At 41.3% G+C, this 19472-nt stretch overlaps 1 protein-coding gene across 3 annotated transcripts in view; it reads left to right on the top strand.

The window, feature by feature from the left end:
• The first annotated feature begins 7996 nt into the window (after nucleotides 1–7996).
• LOC111977216 (poly(rC)-binding protein 4) overlaps nucleotides 7997–19472 on the top strand; it is a 67996-nt gene continuing 56520 nt past the window's right edge. For all 3 annotated transcript variants that reach the window (XM_024006578.3, XM_024006580.3, XM_024006579.3), the window contains exon 1: nucleotides 7997–8348. The gene's annotated coding sequence lies outside the window, so the exon portion shown is untranslated. The remainder of the gene's footprint in view (nucleotides 8349–19472) is intronic.

Consider the following 19472-nt stretch of genomic DNA (forward strand, 5'->3'; position numbering starts at 1 on the left):
TGGAAAGAAAAAGGAGAGATGTTCCATGGCTGAGTAATCACCGCCCTAGTGCCATCTCTTGATGTTTCAGTGCCATTTAGTGTGAGGCATTTATTAGGCCTAAATGCCTCTAGACAAGAATATGGGCCACATACATTATGTAGGCCAAAGTAAGTTGGGGTTGTCATTATAACAGGGCTGATTTTTTTCCTAATACTAAAGGGAACAACCCATCACAGATAAAATAATCTAAGGTGAAAACAATGAGTTTACATTTTTTGAAAGAAATTTCAGAGAATGTGGATGAAATGTGGCACCTTCAAAACACTAAAGTACTTATGGAAGTCATACACGAAATCATATACTGAGGTAATTCTCATACTATGACTACATTCAGCACAACTTCACTATGAACACCACCATCTTCAATAAACAGGCCTTTTCCAGGAGTGAAATCAGTGAATGGAGAACCCTGGAAAACAGGCCTGGATCCGCGATCCATCGTTGAACTTTATAGTCATATAAATGTAAAACCCAACCTATTACAACAAGGGTTCAAAATTAAAGACCATTCATACCAAGAACTACGACAACCAAATCCCTTACACACACACACACACACACACGCACACAGCTAACCAGGGGGCAAATTTGATGAAGTGCTCTATCATGATCCCACGCAGAGCCCTGCAATGTCATCTTAGTCAAATGTCATGTTTAAGTGCAGGTGTGTATGTCTGTGTGCGTGCGTGTCTCTCTCAGCCTAACCAGCAGTCATGTTTCAGTACAGCTACAATTCCTCATCCTTATTGATGACTGTCTCATTCCCAGCTCCACACTTGAGTTGTTGTACAACCACCATCTGTTTGAGTGATATATATACACAGCAGCTATCCAGCAATCTAAGCACCATTGCTCCAGCGATGGTAGCAACAGCGCTCACTGTTTTTACATAGAAGAAGATCATCACTTTCTATCTTTCTGCAAGAGAGATTAGAAATCACACAGCACCTCCTACTGCTAGAAAGAAATACCCTTCATTCGCTCTCTCTGAGAGAGGTGTTGAGCTTGCAAGCTATTTAGAGCAGTGTGAGACTACTTGTGTTTTAATGCCAGGGTCCTTGACTTACTATGACCCATAAAATATGATCTGAATAGTCAAGACAACAGCCTATATGGAGTTGTGTATCTTCTAGAAGCCTGCATTGATGTGAAAGTATAGAGATCACAGTGGACCTCAGATTTATAAAACAAAACTCAAGAGTTGCAATAAACTACTTGTCACGCCCTGACCTTAGAGATCCTTATTTATTCTCTATGTTTGTTTGGGTCAGGGTGTGACTCGGGTGGGAAAATCTATGCTTTCTATTTCTTTGTTGTTTTGCCGAGTGTGGTTCCCAATCACAGGCAGCTGTCTATCGTTGTCTCTGATTGGGGATCATATATAAGTTGTGATTTTCCGTTTGAGTTTTGTCTGGGTATTTTTTTCTGTTTAGTGTCTGTGCCTGACGGAACTGTTCGCTTTCGTTTTTTGATATGTTATTTTTGTTTGAGTGTTTCTTGTAATAAATATCATGAACACTTTCCACGCTGCGCTTTGGTCCACTCTTCCTTCCACCGACGACGAGCGTTACACTACTTTTGACGTTGCCGAAGACAACGTGTAGGTCCATTCTGCATTATATTTCAAAGTATTCTTGTTCAAAAGAAAAAAACGATTGAGATCTATCAGTAGTCTGCAACGGAATACTGTACATGAAATAGAGTATATAAGCGGTACCATGCTGTTTCCTACAGTTCTGAGTTAATGTCATTGTATGCAGAGAGACAGACATCTTCCAATTCCTTGGATGCCAGTGAATACAGAGGGGTGAAACAAGTCAATGTGTAAAATTCCAATGGACACCACTGACAGTCCAATTTAAAACAATGTGTTGTGGACTTTTGATAAGTTGTTACAAAAGTATTACACTGTCTTACACTGTAAAATCAGCGACAGAGTTGCTACCTGTTTTGATAAAACTTATTTTGTGTATTCAAAATTCCACAAACTGTTGACATTGACTAATTTTAATATATACTCAACAACGATTTTTTAGTCACAAAGTGAGCACTGAAGTTCCACATCTGAAGCAGAGTGTGTCGGTGTGTAATCAGTTAAATAAATGAAGCTGTCATCTTCCAATTACCCAGGTATTCCACTGACTGAGGGAGACCGACAGGGACAGACAGAGGCTGCTATGTCATGCGTCACAGTCAAGATATTACTAAGCCATTACAGAGTAGACTGAGAATTTATGACTGCCCTATGTGCATTTTGGCGAAATGGAAACAACTGAGATTTTAGTTTAGCTGCTGACCTGTCACAAGGAAGGCCAAGAAGATCATCAAGAAACCACTACCATCTAGAAGGCGGCGAAAGTACAGGTACATCAAAGCTGGGACCGAGAGATGGAAAAAAAGCTTATATCTCAAGGCCATCAAACTGTTAAATAGTCACCACTATAGCTGGCCTCCGCCCAGTTCCCTGCCCTGAACTTAGTCACTCTTACTAGACAACTACCCCGGTACTCTACCCTGATTCTTAGAGACTGCTGCCCTTTGTACATAGTCATTGTACACTGGTTACTTGAATAATGTTTACATACTGTTTTACCCACTTCATATACTGACCAATAATATCTACGCAACATGTAAAGTGTTGGTCCCATGTTTCATGAGCTGAAATGAAAGATCCCAGAAATGTTCCATAAGCACAAAAAGCGTATTTACCTCAAATTTTGTGCACAAATTTGTTTAAATCCCTGTTAGTGAGCATTTCTCCTTTGCCAAGATAATCCATCCACCTGACAGGTGTGGCATACCAAGAAGTTGATTAAACAGCATGATCATCAAACAGGTGCATCTTGTGCTGGGGACAATAAAAGGCCACTCTAAAATGTGCAGTTTGGTCACACAACACAATGCCACAGATGTCTCYAGTTTTGAGGGAGTGTTAAATGGGCATGCTGACTGTAGGAATGTCCACCAGAGCTTTTGACAGAGATGCAATGTTCATTTCTCTATCATAAGCTGCCACCAATGGCGTTTTAGAGAATTTGGCAGTACGTCCAACTGGCCTTACAACCTCAGACCACGTGTAACCACGCCAGCCCAGGACCTCCACATCTGGCTTCTTCACTTGCAGAATCGTCTGAAACCAGCCACCCGGAGAGCTGACGAATCTGTGGGTTTGCACAACCAAAGAATTTCTTCACAAACTCTCAGAAACCGTCTCAGGGAAGCTCATATGCGTGCTCGTCGTCCTCACCAAGGTCTTGACCTGACTGCAGTTCGGCGTCGTAACTTCAGTGGGAAAATGCTCACCTTCGATGGCCACTGGTATGCTGGAGAAGTGTACTCTTTACGGATGAATCCCGGTTTCAACTGTACAGGGCAGATGGCAGCTGAATGGAAACATGTAGGTGAGCGGTTTGCTGACGTCAACGTTGTGAACAGAGTGCTCCTTGGTGGCGGTGGGTAGGCATAAGCTATGGACAACGAACACAATAGCATTTTATCGATGGCAATTTGAGTGCACAGAGTTACCATGACGAGATATACTGTATTCTAGTAATGGGTCATCATACAGTATATAACTACTGCTGTACACACCTTTCCTAGTCATATACTATGCATACTGTCTACACACCATTATATACATCCACACACACACACACACACACACACACACACACACACACACACACACACACACACACACACACACACACACACACAAATTTCAAAATAAGTTATCAGAACGAGTAATGTCATAGTCTGGTGTGTATATACAGTACCAGTCAAAAGTTTGGACACACCTACTCATTCAAAGGTTTTCTTTAATTTTACTATTTTCTACATTGTAGAATAATAGTGAAGATATTACAATTATGAAATAACAATATGGAATAATGTAGTAACCAAAAAAGTGTTAAGAAAATCAAAATATATTTMAGATTTGAGATTATTCAAAGTAGCCACCCTTTGCCTTGATGACAGCTTTGCACACTCTTGGCATTCTCTCAACCAGCTTCATGAGATAGTCATCTGGAATGCATTTCAATTAACAGGTGTACCTTGTTAAAAGTTCATTTGTGGAATTTCTTTCCTTATTCCGCTTGAACCAATCAGTTGTGTTGTGACAAGGTAGGGGTGGTATACAGAAGATAGCCCTATTTGATAAAAGACAAAGTCCATTTTATTCCAAGATCAGCTCAAATGAGCAAAGCGAAACGACAGTTCATCAATAGTTTTAAGACATGAAGGTCAATCAATCCGGATAATTTCAAGAACTTTGAAAGTTTCTTCAAGGGCAGTCGCAAAAACCCTCAAACACTATGATGAAACTGGCTCTCATGAGGACTGCCACAGGAAAGGAAGACTCGCCATCGATAAGAGACAATACTGTGCAGCTGTATTCATCGACCTGGCCAAGGCTTTCGACTCTGTCACTCACCACATTCTTATCGGCAGACTCAACAGCCTTGGTTTCTCAAAGGACTGCCTCGCCTAGTTCTCCAACTACTTCTCAGACAGAGTTCAGTATGTCAAGTCGGAGGCCTGTTGTCCGGACCTCTTGCAGTCTCTATGGGGGTGCAACAAGGTTCAATCCTCGGGCCGACTCTTTCCCTGTATACATCAATGATGTCGCTCTTGCTGCTGGTGATTCTCTGATCCACCTCTATGCAGACGACACCATTCTGTATACTTCTGGCCCTTCTTTGGACACTTTGATAACTAACCTCCAGACGAGCTTCAATGCCATACAACTCTCCTTCCGTGGCCTGCAACTGCTCTTAAATGCAAGTAAAAATAAATGCATGCTCTTCAACCGATCGCTGCCCACACCTGCTCGCCCGTCCATCATCACTACTCTGGACGGTTCTAACTTAGAATATGTGGACAACTACAAATACCTAGGTGTCTGGTTAGACTGTAAGCTCTCCTTCCAGACTCACATTAAGCATCTCCAATCCAAAATTTAATCTAGAATCGGCATCCTATTTCGCAACAAAGCATCCTTCACTCATGCTGCCAAACATACCCTCGTAAAACTGACTATCCTACCAATCCTTGACTTTGGTGATGTAATTTTCAAAATAGCCTCCAACACTACTCAGCAAATTGGATGCAGTCGATCACAGTGCCATCCATTTAGTCACCAAAGCCCCATATACTACCCACCACTGCGACCTGTATGCTCTCGTTGGCTGGCCCTCGCTTCATATTCGTCGCCAAACCCACTGGCTCCAGGTCATCTATAAGTCTTTGCTAGGTAATCTCAGCTCACTGGTCACCATAGCAGCACCCACCCGTAGCATGCGCTCCAGCAGGTATATTTCACTGGTCACCCCCCAAGGCCAATTCCTCCTTCGGCCACCTTTCCTTCCAGTTCTCTGCTGCCATGACTGGAACGAACTGCAAAAATCACTGAAGCTGGAGACTCATATCTCCCTCACTAGCTTTAAGCACCAGCTGTCAGAGCAGCTCAAAGATCACTGCACCTGTACATAGCCCATCTGTAAATAGCCCATCCAACTATCTCATCCCCATACTGTTATTTATTTTGCTCCTTTGCACCCCAGTATCTCTAATTGCACACTCATCTTCTGCACATCTATCATCCCAGTGTTTAATTGCTATATTGTAATTATTTTGCCACTATGGCCTATTTATTGCCTTACCTCCCTTATCCTACCTCATTTGCACACACTGTATATAGACTTATCTATTGTATTATTGACTGTACGTTTGTTTATTCCATGTGTAACTCTGTGCTGTTGTTTGTGTCGCACTGCTTCGCTTTATCTTGGCCAGGTCGCAGTTGTAAATGAGAACTTGCTCTCAACTAGCCTAACTGGTTAAATAAAGGTGAAATTAAAAAAATAAAAGAGTTACCTCTGCTGCAGAGGATAAGTTCATTAGAGTTACCAGCCTCAGAAATTGCAGCACAAATAAATGCTTTACAGAGTTCAAGTAGAGACACATCTAAACATCAACTGTACAGAAGAGACTGCGTGAATCAGGCCTTCATGGTTGAATTGCTGCAAAGAAACCACTACTAAAGGACACCAATAAGAAGAAAAGACTTGTTTGGGCCAAGAAACAGGAGCAATGGACATTAGACTGGTGGAAATCTGTCCTTTTGTCTGATGAGTCCAAATGTGAGATTTTTGGTGGTGCTTTGCTGGTGACACTGTCTGTTATTTATTTAGAATTCAAGGCACACTTAACCAGCATGGCTACCACAGCATTCTGCAACGATACGCCATCCCATCTGGTTTATGCTTAGTGGGACTATAATTTGTTTTTCAACAAGACAATGACCCAACACACCTCCAGGCTGTGTAAGGGCTATTTGACGAACAAGGAGAGTAATGAAGTGCTGCATCAGATGACCTGGCCTCCACATTCACCCGACCTCAACCCAATTGAGATGGTTTGGGATGAGTGGGACCGCAGAGTGAAGGAAAACCAGCCAACAAGTGCTCAGCGTAAGTAGGAACTCCTTCAAGACTGGCAAAGGGTGGCTACTTTGAAGAATCTCAGATATTGTCAGTGAATGCGCTACTGGTGTTGAAGTCAGGTGCAGGAGAGCAGAGAGATGTGATCAGGCGCACACTTTATTCGGCAGAAGCAAACAACAGACGGACGCAACAGTGTCCAAAAAACCTCCAACCAAAGGCAAAAGTGCAAAGCGCGACAATGTCACAAATAAGCAAGAAATGTTTAACAATTAAACATACTCCGGGTTGAAACATAGTACCCGGGGAAAAACCAGCTAGGTGCATCAATACAAAACACGTAACAAAACAATCCCACACAAAGACATGGGGGGAACAGAGGAATATATATATGCAGTTGATTAGGGAATGTACACCAGGTGTGCGGGAAACAAGACAAAACAAATGGAACAATGAAAAATGGAGCGGCGATGGCTAGAAGGCCGGTGACGTCGACCGCCGAACGCCGCCCGAACAAGGAGGGAAGCCGACTTCGGCGGAAGTCCTGACAGATATAAAATATATTTTGATTTTTTAAAACACTTTTTTGGTTACTACATGATTCTATTTGTGTTATTTCATAGTTTTGATTTATTCACTATTATTCTACACTGTAGAAAATAGCTTAAAACAAATTTAAACCCTTGAATATATATTTCTGTATTTATTTATTTTGGACTCTGATGTTGCTTGTTCTGATATTTCTTAATTTCTTAATTTTATTTTGGGGATTTGTGTGTATTGCTTCGTATTGCTAACGTTACTTGATAGGTATGTTTCACTGTTGGAGCAAGAAACATAAGCATTTAGCTGGACCTGCGATAGATAACATCTGCAAAATATGTGTACACGATCAATACAATTTTATTTGATATGAAATCACATTCCACAGAGTTAAACATCATTATACAACATCATTCAAGTCCATATCATATAGTAACTCTCTAACTTGATCCATAGCAAATTAAGAATGTGCAATGAAATGTTATTGTATTAGCAGAATAAAAAGTTACAGTGCAATCTGCGTGGACATTTTTCAAAACAATAGCTGAGACATTCACTAGATGGCAGTATATGAGGGCAAATAGTATGATAGCACAGTCATAATTCTGGACCGCACACAACAGACCTCCACAACCCTTTTACTATTTTTAACTTCGCCAAAGCTTTTTTACATCAACAGAATGCAAGCCATCAAGTAAGCCTTGTGAACTGATGGGCACTGGTCCCAATTTCCACGGCCTTAATTAACATACAGTATGAATCATTATTTCCCAGGAGCTATATGAAGCTATTCAAAGGTGACAGTTATTGTCATTTATGACCAGGCACATTTTAAAAGTCATCCTATTCAACATGCGAGTCAATTAGGGTCCCATCAATCGAAAAGCCTGATTGGTCATGCGACGCACAGCGGGAAGCGTGAGATGTCGCCGAATTTATGCAGGGGTCCCATGGGATAGCCATCACACAGGCTCCGGGGACAGATCACCAGCGGAGTCAGGAGTGGTTAGATAGTTGGGCAGAGTCTTTTACCCAGAGTGCACTGTAGGGTACACACTGAAACCTTCACCTTGGTAAGCATAGCGGTCCGGAAGGGTAGTCTGTCATTCGTTTTGAGCCGCATGCATCACGCACCATCGAGCTGTCCCACTCTCCACGCACAGGCGCCTTGTACTCAGTCCTGTTTTATTCTTTCAGCGTGATACAGGGAGGAGAATCCGTATCAGCACACTGTGGAATCTAATGTGGATGCAAAACTCGGATTTTAAAGATTCATGGGGATACTTTAGAGGAAATCTTGACGACCCTACATGTTATCAGGTAAGATACGATTTTTGTATTATTGATTCAAGCGGCCACTTGTTATTTTTCTGGTGAATGTGCAGTGATTTGTTCAACTTCAAACACCTCTCATGTAATGTCTTGCTGTGTCTTCCTATTCTCAAATGCTGAACCATTTAAATTAGTGATTGAAAACTCCCTTGGGGTGTATATTGGACCATTCATGTAGCCTATGCCTATGCTTACCACATAATATATTAAATAAATCACAGAACACCTTTCTTTGTCTGACTATCATGGTATTTTTATATTTATTTTTATAGTCTAGCATAAATGTGGTCGAGGCATTTTTAGACATTAAAATTACACCTTTTTTTAAATTGTTTCTAAGATAAAAATGTGTTGCATACACACAGTATTCAAAGAAACCTGAAATGGTTGTTGCTATGTAAAGACACTGCTTTTGGGCTGAACTCCACGACATATGCTGCAATCCCGACAGATGCGTTCAATGAACAACAGTAGGCTAGTTTATTGGGATTGAGGAGACAATTGGCCCCTTGTTAATAGACGTCTTTATGATAATGAAAGATGACCCAGCTGCCTGGGCCAGTTCAGGCTACACAAAGATTGGTCTCTGGCTGGACTGAAATAATCATGAGTTGACCCAAATGTATAGTGAAGTGCGCCAAGAAAAACTCTACTTCAGATTCCACCATCAGAATTTGATTTTGGCACATATGTATTTATATACTGAACAAAAAGATAAACGCAACATGTAAAGTGTTCGTCCTATATTTCATGAGCTGAAATGAAACATCCCATAAATTATCCATATGCACAAAAATATTATTTCTCTCAAATTTAGTGGACAAATTTGTTTACATCCCTGTTAGTGAGCATTTCTCCTTTGCCAAGATAATCCATCCACCTGACAAGTGTGGCACATCAAGAAGCTGATTAAACAGCATGATCATTACACAGGTGCATCTTGTGCTGCAGACAATAAAAGGCCACTCTAAAATGTACACAATAAAATGCCACAAGTTTTGAGGAAGCTTGCAGTTGGCATGCTGACTGCAGGAATGTCCACCAGAGCTGGTGCCAGAGAATTGAATGTTAATTTCTCTACTATAAGCCGCCTCCAACGTTGATTTAGAGAATTTGTCAGTATGTCCAACCGGCCTCACAACAGTAGACCACGTATAAACACACCAGCCCAGGACCTCCACATCTGGCTTCTTCACCTGCGGGATTGTCTGAGACCAGCCACCTGGACAGCTGATGGAACTGAGGAGTATTTCTGTCTGTAATAAAAATAAAAAAAATCTGATTGGCTGGGCCTGGCTCCCCAGTGGGTGGGCCTTGTTTCCAAGTGGGTGGGCCTATGCCTTCCCAGGCCACTCATAGCTGTGCCCGTTTCCAGTCATATAACATCCATAGATTAGGGCCTAATTTATTTATTTCAATTGACTGATTTCCTTACATGAACTGTAACTCAGTAAAATCATTGATATTGTTGCATGTTACGTTTATAAAGTACCAGTCAAAAGTTTGGACACACCTACTCATTCTATGGGTTTTCTTTAGTTTGACTATTTTCTACATTGTAGAATAAATGTGAATAATAGTGAAGTGTGAAGAAATCAAATAATAGTGAAGACATCAAAACTATGAAATAACATGGAATCATGTAGTAACCAAAAAAGTGTTAAACAAATCAAAATATATTTTATATTTGAGATTCTTCAGTCGCCACCCTTTGCCTTGATGACAGCTTTGCACACTCTTGGCATTCTCCTAAGCAGAGAGAGAATGGCAAGAGTTTTTTGTATAGCCTAACTAGGTACAACTAGGGGTAACAAACAGGGTTATTGTGTACAGAACAAGCTACCAAAAACACTTATCATTTGACTCATGCAATTGTTTTATACCAAGTATATATTTTAATCAGCAATTCTGATGTAGTGGATTCTCTGAAATACACAGGACAGTATTGTTACATTGTGGGTGTGTGTGTGTGTGTGTCGACCATCATTTGTTTCATTGCGCTGTAGGCTCACTGTTCCTCAACCTTCTTCAACCTTTTTCCATTTAGGAGAATTGTAATCCAGCAGAAGCTTTACAGTGAACAGTCACAGTCAGGCGTGTACAAAATCCCTAGTTAGATTTGAAAATGTTTTAGTGATATTTGAGCATTCACTTATATTTATAATCTGGCCTTTGTTAAAATGCTGCAATGCTGCTACCAATATCAAAAATCAGCTTGACGTTGGCATTAGAGGTTTGGATCTCATACTGAAGCTGCTCACAAACAGGATATTTAATACTGTTCAAAGTCCTCTAAAATGTTGATGATTTATTTTTCTATGACATTCTGTGTGTGTTTACCAGATGTATCAAGGACGTCCACACCTAGTAAGTTAGGCCAATCATAGCACAAAAGGAACCATTGGATTTCAGTGAGTCAATCACCATGGACTTTCCAGGACAATAAGGTCAATGAAATAACATCCACATGTGGATCGTCTGATTAGAGAAAGCTTGGTACAAACCAACACTTCCTGGTGCAATTGGAGATGAACAGAGCTTCCTGTATTCTTTTTTTGTGTCTGTTTTCAGCTTGGTAAATCCTACACTGCTGGAAACCTGTATGACGAGAGACATAAATCATGCATATCAATGATCCTATATCAGTCATCTGGATTACCTTCCTCTATCTATCTTATCTCATCTTTCTGCAAGCTGAGTTTTTAACATGATCTTATTCTACCAGGAGATCTCTTGAGGTTTAGATCCTCATTTTTGAGAGTGACCTGGTATTAATGCATGCTTATATAGTGTGCCAACACTGAAAACACAGTATTAGCTCCTGATTTAAATAATTCTCTGTCAGGGATGTTTGTTCATTGAGGGAATATGAGGATAGGATAGAATACCCCCATAGAGATACGTGAGCCAGACTCTCCCTGGCAGATCGTGAGGATCAATAAAGGACAGAACTGTGTGTGTGTGTCTGTGTACGTGCATGCGTGTGTGTGTTTGTTTGTGAGTGGGAGGGAGAGAGAAAGACAGAGAGAAGGATAATGTTTTCCGTGCCTGTATGTCTGTCTGTCTGTTTCTGAAAGAGAGAGACGGAGGCTCACTACTCACTCAGAGAGGGAGAGAGACCATCAGGCATGGCTGACGCTCTCAGTCTGAATGTAATTCCTTAATGCACTCCAAAAATCAAAGATCTAATAAGGAGTGGAAGGGCCTCTTCAATAATGAATCCCAAGCAGCATCTCTGCAGCAGCAGCAGAGGAAGGGCTGAGGGTTGAGAGGACTCATAAATAACAGACTCTAGGCCTGACACATGCTTCTCCAAAGGCTGGGAATTGCTAATACCCTTCCTCATTTACAACCAGGCCCTGCCTGCACCGTCCGGGAGAAAAAGTACTGTCCTAGTAAATGGGAATGAAGTCATCAAGGTCTCTGTAATGCTATATAGTACAGTAGACAGTAGCTCTGCTTAATTATCGTAAGCTGCAGACCATGGCCATCTGTATGGTGACTGGTTAAAGACATGCTCCGGTGCTTTGGTGACTAAGAAAGTACTTTTTAAACCTCCCGCTTTGGGCTGGATGTGTCAATGTGTAGTTCATACATGGATAATCTTTGAGAAGAATTACTGTTTTACCTCAATAAGACACGAAATCCCTAGTTTTAAAGAGACTGTTTTCTTCCAGAGAATCTCTTTAATAGTGTTTCAGAAAAGGAGGAGAAGGGATGTGTAGGTCTTGAGGGGATTTGTTTTTAAGGATGCAGGCTTATTAGGTGAAAGGGATACAAGCTAAACTGAGTCATACAGATTTTATTCAAAGATTAAATTTAAGCAATAAGGCACGAAGGGGTGTGGTATATGCCAATATACCACGGCTAATGACTGTTCTTTTTGCACGACGCAACGCGGACTGCCTGGATACAGCCCTTAGCCATGGTATATTGGCCATATACCACAAACCCCTGAGGTGCCTTATTGCTATTATAAACTGGTTACCAACGTAATTAGAGCAGTAAAAATAAATGTTTTGTCATACCCGTGGCATACGGTCTGATATACAACAGCTGTCAGCCAATCAGCATTCAGGGCTCGAACCACCCAGTTTATAATCAATTGTATTTTATTGTTCTAGCCCTCATTATGTCCAGATTGTTGACTTGTATTAAAATATAAAGGTTCGACCCTGTTGACGTGACAGCAGAACATTAATAGTTACAGTCAGTTATGTTCAGTCTTGTATTATTTGTTGTCACAGGGGTTTTCATATTACACATATTTTTTTCTCTGTGTATTTGAGGCAAAAACCCTTGTAGCAATTAACCTGTATTTACAGTAAGTCCATTAACCTGTGTTTGCTAGTGTGGAACACAATATTAGGAAGATGTTCTTAATGTTGTGTATACTAGGTGTAGACTCCAATTCCTCCCACACACACGGCATCGTCAATGGAAATAGATTTTGTGTTGCAAGTACTGCTTTCTTTATCACATATTTTGACAAGATGTGTGAGCCTTGTTTAAGAGCTCCACTATGAAATACTACCGATTCACAATGCATTTATATGTGAACTGTTTGTCATAAGGCTTGAGCAGTGCACAATAAAGGCAACTAAATGTTTAGACCATCTTGTTTGGCTATGAGGAGTTAGTCTTTGCGAAATGCAACGTGATAGTCTTGCTCCCTTCACCCTCCCAGGTATGAACCCGAATAGCTGACATAGCCGATGGGAGTTTCCCATGACAACACTTTCCTGTATTTAATGTGTCTCTGCTAGGCTCCTCACCCTGCACAGCCAAACCCCATCACTCCTCTGTAGATGCACTAAGGGCTCAATTCAATCTAACCTGCTCTGCGGTATTTACAGAGTAGTTCTTTGGTCAAATAAATCACAGATTGTTTTACTAGTACTACTTGTGATAATAATAATTAAGTGGGTGCATATATTTGTCCTATTTCCCACGTGTAGAAATATTTATTATACGCACGTGTGAATTGGAAATGTGTTTTTTGCATATCCAACTCCTCATGAGACTCTCGGTGAGGTTACGGCCATGGTCGTCTACTGCTGCTGCTACTATTACTACTGCTGCTAATACTACTACTGCTGCTGCTAATACTACTACTACTACTACTACTACTACTACTGCTGCTAATACTACTACTGCTGCTGCTAATACTACTACTGCTGCTGCTAATACTACTACTACTACTACTACTACTACTACTGCTCTGCATGCTGCTCTAATACTACTACTGCTGTGCTAAAACTACTACTACTACTACTATACTACTTACTACTGCTGCTAATACTACTACTGCTGCTGCTAATACACTACTATACTACTACTACTACTACACTGACTACTGCTGCTGCTAATACTACTACTGCTGCTGCTAATACTACTACTACTACTACTACTACTACTACTACTACTACTGCGCTGCTAATACTACTACTGCTGCTGCTAATACTACTACTACTACTACTAACTATACTACTACTGCTGCTGCTAATTACTACTACTACTACTACTACTCTACTCGCTTCTTGCTCGCTAACTAACTACTACTGCTGCTGCTAATACTACTACTACTACTTACTACTACTACTACTGCTGCTCTTGCTGCTAATACTACTACTCTCTGCTGCTGCTAATACTACTACTGCTCCTTCTAATAACTACTACTGCTGCTGCTAATTTACTACTACCTACTACTTACTTACTGCTGTTGCTAATACTACTACTGCTGCTGCTAATACTACTACTACTACTACTACTACTACTCTGCTGCTGCTAATACTACTACTGCTGCTGCTAATACTACTACTACTGCTGCTAATACTACTACTTGCTGCTGCTAATTACTACACTACTACTACTACTCTTCTGCTGACTGCTGCTGCTAATACTACTACTGCTGCTGCCAATACTACTACTGCTGCTGCTAATACTACTACTGCTGCTGCTAATACTACTACTACTACTACTACTACTACTACTGCTGCTTGCTGCTGCTAATACTACTACTGCTAATACTACTTAACTACTACTACTACTACTAACACTACTACTAATTTACTAACTACTTACTGCTGCTAATACTACTACTGCTTCTGCTAATACTACTCTACTACTACTATCTACACTACTGCTGCTGCTGCTGCTAATACTTACTACTTGCTGCTTGCTAATACTACTACTACTACTACTACTACTACTGCTGGCTGCTAATTCTACTACTGCTGCTGCTAATACTACTACTACTACTACTACTACTACTACTACTGCTGCTGCTAATACTACTACTACTACACTACTACTCTGCTTGCTGCTGCTGCTAATACTACTACTGCTGCTGCTAATACTACTACTACTACTACTACTACTACTACTACTACTACTACTGCTGCTAGCTGCTGCTAATACTACTACTGCTGCTGCTAATACTACTACTGCTCTGCGCTAATACTACTACTGCTGCTGCTAATACTACTACTACTTACTACTACTACTACTAACTGCTGTGCTAATACTACTACTGCTGCTGCTAATACTACTACTACTACTACTGCTGCTGCTTAATACTACTACTGCTGCTGCTAATACTACTACTACTGCTGCTAATACTACTACTGCTGCTGCTACTACTACTACTGCTACTGCTTAATACTTACTACTCGCTGCTAATACTACTACTGCTGCTGCTAATACTACTACTACTACTCTGCTGCTGCTGCTAATACTACTACTGCTGCTGCTAATACTACTACTACTACTACTACTACTACTACTACTGCTGCTGCTGCTGCTAATACTACTACTGCTAATTACTACTACTGCTGCTAATACTACTACTGCCCTAATACTACTACTGCTACTACTACTACTACTACTGCTGCTGCTGCTGCTTAATACTACTACTTGCTGCTGCTAATACTACTACTACTACTTACTACTGCTGCTGCCTGCTCAATACTACTACTGCTTGCGTACTAATACTACTGCTGCTGCTAATACTACTACTACTACACTACTACTACTGCTGCTGCTGCTGCTAATACTTACTACTGCTGCTAATACTACTACTGCGCTATATACTACTGCTCTGCATTACTACTACACTACTACTACTACTACCTGCTGCTTCTGCTGCTAATACTACTACTGCTGCTGCTAATACTACTACTACTTGCTGCTAATATAATACTGCTTCGCTACTACTACTGGTGCTGCTAATCTACTACTGCCTGCCATACTACTACTAGCTGCTGCTACTACTACTACTACTACTGCTGCTAATACTACTACTGCTGCTACTACTACTGCTGCTAATACTACTACTGCTGCTGCTACTACTACTGCTGCTGCTAATAACACACTGCTACTACTTACTACTGCTGCTGCTAATACTACTACTACTGCTACTACTACTACTACTGCTTCTGCTTTACTACTGCTGCTGCTACTACTACTTACTACTACTGCTGCTATACTACTATGCTACTTTACTGCTGCTACTACTACTGCTGCTGCTGCTAATACTACTACTCTGAACTACTTACTGCTGCTTCTGCTGCTACTACTACTACTACTATGCTAATACTTACTACTGCTGCTCTACTAACTCTGCTGCTAATACTACTACTGCTGCTGCATACTACTACTGCTGCTTACTGCTCTTCTCTGCTCCTACTACTACTACTACTGCTGCTAATACTACTACTGCTGCTGCTAATACTACTACTGCTGTACTACTACTACGCTACTGCTAATACTACTACTGCTGCTTAACAACTACTACTTGCTGCTGCTGCTAATACTACTACTGCTGCTGCAGTACCCTACTTGCTGCTCTGCTGCTGCTAATACTACTACTGCTTGCTGCTAATACTACTACTGCTGCTGCTTACTACTACTGCTGCTGCTAATACTACTACTCTGCTGCTACTACTACTGCTGCTAAACTACTACTACTGCAACTACTGCTGCTACTACTACTACTGCTTACTACTACTGCTGCTAATACTACTACTGCTACTGCTAATACTACTTACTGCTGCTAACTACTACTACTACTGCTGCTGCTACTACTACTACTGCTGCTTAATACTACTACTGCTGCTGCTACTACTACTACTACTACTACTAATACTTCTGCTGCTGCTACTACTACTGCTGCTAATACTACTACTGCTGCTAATACTACTACTGCTGCTAATATCTACTACTGCTGCAATACTACTACTGCTGTGCTACTGCTGCTGCTAACTACTACTGCTGCTGCTCGCTGCTAATACTACTGCTACTACTACTACTACTGCTGCTAATACTACTACTGCTGCTGCCAATACTAATACTGCTGCTACTACTACTACTACGCTATAAATATACTACTGCTGTGGCTACTACTACTGCTGCTAATACTACTACTAGTACTACTGCTGCTGCTGTACTGCTCATTACTACTACTGCTGCTGCTGCTCTACTTGCTGCTGCTACTACTACTACTACTACTACTACTACTACTACTACTAATGCTGCTATGCTTAATACTACTACTGCTGCTGCCACTACTACTTACTGCTCGCTAACTGCTGCTGCTACTACTACTACTACTACTAACTCGCTGCGCTAATACTACTACTGCTGCCTACTACTACTACTGCTACTGCTAATACTACTACGCTGCTGCTGCTAATACTACTACTGCTGTGCCCAGTACCTCTACTGCTGCTGCTGCTGCTGCTAATACTACTATGCTGAACACTCTGCTGCTAATACTACTATCTGATACTCCTGCTCTAATACTACTAACTGCTGCTGCTGCTACTACTACTGCTGCTGCTAATACTACTACTGCTGCTGTACTTACTACTACTCTGCTACTACTTACTCTGCTACTACTACTACTACTGCCTAATACTTACTACGGCTAGCTGCTAATACTACTTACGCGCTGCTAATACTACTCTACTACTGCGCTGCTGCTAGCTGCTAAACTACTACTGCTGTAATACTACTACTGCTGCTGCTACTACTACTACTGCTGCTAATACTACTACTGCTGCTAATACTACTACTGCTGCTAATACTACTACTGCTGCTGCTACTGCTGCTGCTACTACTACTGCTGCTGCTACTGTTGCTGCTGCTACTACTACTACTGCTGCTACTGCTGCTACTACTACTACTTCTACTACTGCTTCTACTACTACTTCTACTACTACTACTGCTACTGCTACTTAAGTTGAATTAAATTCCAACTTAATGATTGAATTCCAATACCATGAGGATGGTTTATACAGGGCAGTATTTTACAATTTTAAATTAGTCAGCAGACACTATTATGTAGACGGACTTACAAGCAGTGCATAGGCCCACAGTGAGGAGGCTGAACTGCTACAATACACACCACAGCACTTCAAAAGTAAGTGATGGGGATGGAGTAGTGTGTATATATGAAGGGCATGCGTCTTAGTGGCAGTAATCCGCTTTTCTCTGTGGAGACAGTCTACAAGGCAGTGAAGGTTTCTCTTTCAACCGGCCATCTCCATCAGCGTGTGTTTTTGCATCGGCGGGTGGGGTGGAGCTTTTTATCTCCCCCCCATCCTCAGCTGCTGAGCGCCTGAAATATTTAACATGGACTGCACTATTTTTGGATTTGTGCTCCGTTTGTTTTGAAGCTTATGTAATAATAACCCGTTGTGTTTCATCCCACCGCAAATGGTGGTTTTTAGTGTACGTATGCCATTCTCAGAAACACTTGCTTGGCAAACTGAGGCAAAGTGTGGTTTACCAATGAGGGGTGTAATGCCAGTGTCAATATGATGCAAGGTTACTTTGAATGAGGGCAGAGGTTTAGAATGTACAGTATGTGGCGCCGAATGCCATTCCATTCTATTTAATGTGAAGGTATTTTAGTATTGTTTGGCCTTTTACAAAGTAAGTTGATCTCTCGCTGGCTGTTTTGGGCCTCTCTGGGCAAATTGTTGTGTTACATTTCAGAACAACATATACGCTGAAAGCTATCTCTCAAATTAAATCAAAGTTCTGAAGCATATGTTCTAGGTCTACTGTGCTGGAAAAGTCAGTCCACACTGAAAGTCCATCTAACGATCAGTTAATCTATTCATACTTCACAGTTCAAGCTTCTCATATTCTTGACTTCTTTTTTTCTGGAAACTATTGATCTGCCTCTCTGTCTCTGTGTATGTCTCTCCCTGTCTCTGTGTCTCCTCCCCTCTGTCTCGCTCTCTCTATATATCTCTCTGTCTCACTCTCTTTCTCTCGTTCTCTTTGTCTCTCTCTCGTTCTCTTTCTCTCATTCTCTTTCTCTTGTTCTCTTTTTCTCRCTCTCTCTCTCTCTTCTCTCTCCTCTCCTGACTGCTCTCCAGTGAGGTGTCAGATTCTCTGACTCATGCTCTGGATCGGAGGATGGGAGGAAGGAGGAAGGGAGGAGGGAAGAAAGGATGAAAGAGCAGATGAAGAGGGGGAATGTCATTTTGAAGAAATAGAGAATGGCCTTCGTCCAGTGGGATAAATGCTTGAGTTAATACCTTGCCAAAGTGTATTCAGTACGATGCCAAAGTGTATTCAGAAATATGTATGGTGCAAACACAAGCCCTCTAATAGGAGATGTGCCATTGGAAGTGAAGGCTAGCGTTGAACTATTGATTAGTAGATAGGAACCCGTTTTCCCAAATCAGAATCCGGCTGTATCAGCATTTTTTTTTTTTACCAGTTAAGGATTACCCTATTTTTTAAGCCATCCGAAGTGATCTCTGATTCTCAAAAGATGAGTTTGCATTAGAGCAGAACTGAAGCATGCTAGATGACTACAGTATAGAGATCATCTGCACTGCCACTGCTGTCCCCACTACAACCAAAGCCAGCATAATTGCAGCCTCTGACACTGTGTTGCTGTGTGTCTGGAACAAGCAGCCACTCAGAGCTAAGGGCTGACAACACAGAAACGTGGCCTCTCTAATGATCAATAGCTATCTGGATGTTTGCCTTCTGTTGTTCTCTTCTCTCATGCTTTAATGAGAGGAACTATGGTTTCCTTAATATTGACATCGGACACGCCATGAAAGCAAATACCTTACGAGTGGCGTCATC

The sequence above is a fragment of the Salvelinus sp. IW2-2015 genome, linkage group LG17 (genome assembly GCF_002910315.2).
Source record: "Salvelinus sp. IW2-2015 linkage group LG17, ASM291031v2, whole genome shotgun sequence".
NCBI classification, from domain to species: Eukaryota; Metazoa; Chordata; class Actinopteri; order Salmoniformes; family Salmonidae; genus Salvelinus; species Salvelinus sp. IW2-2015.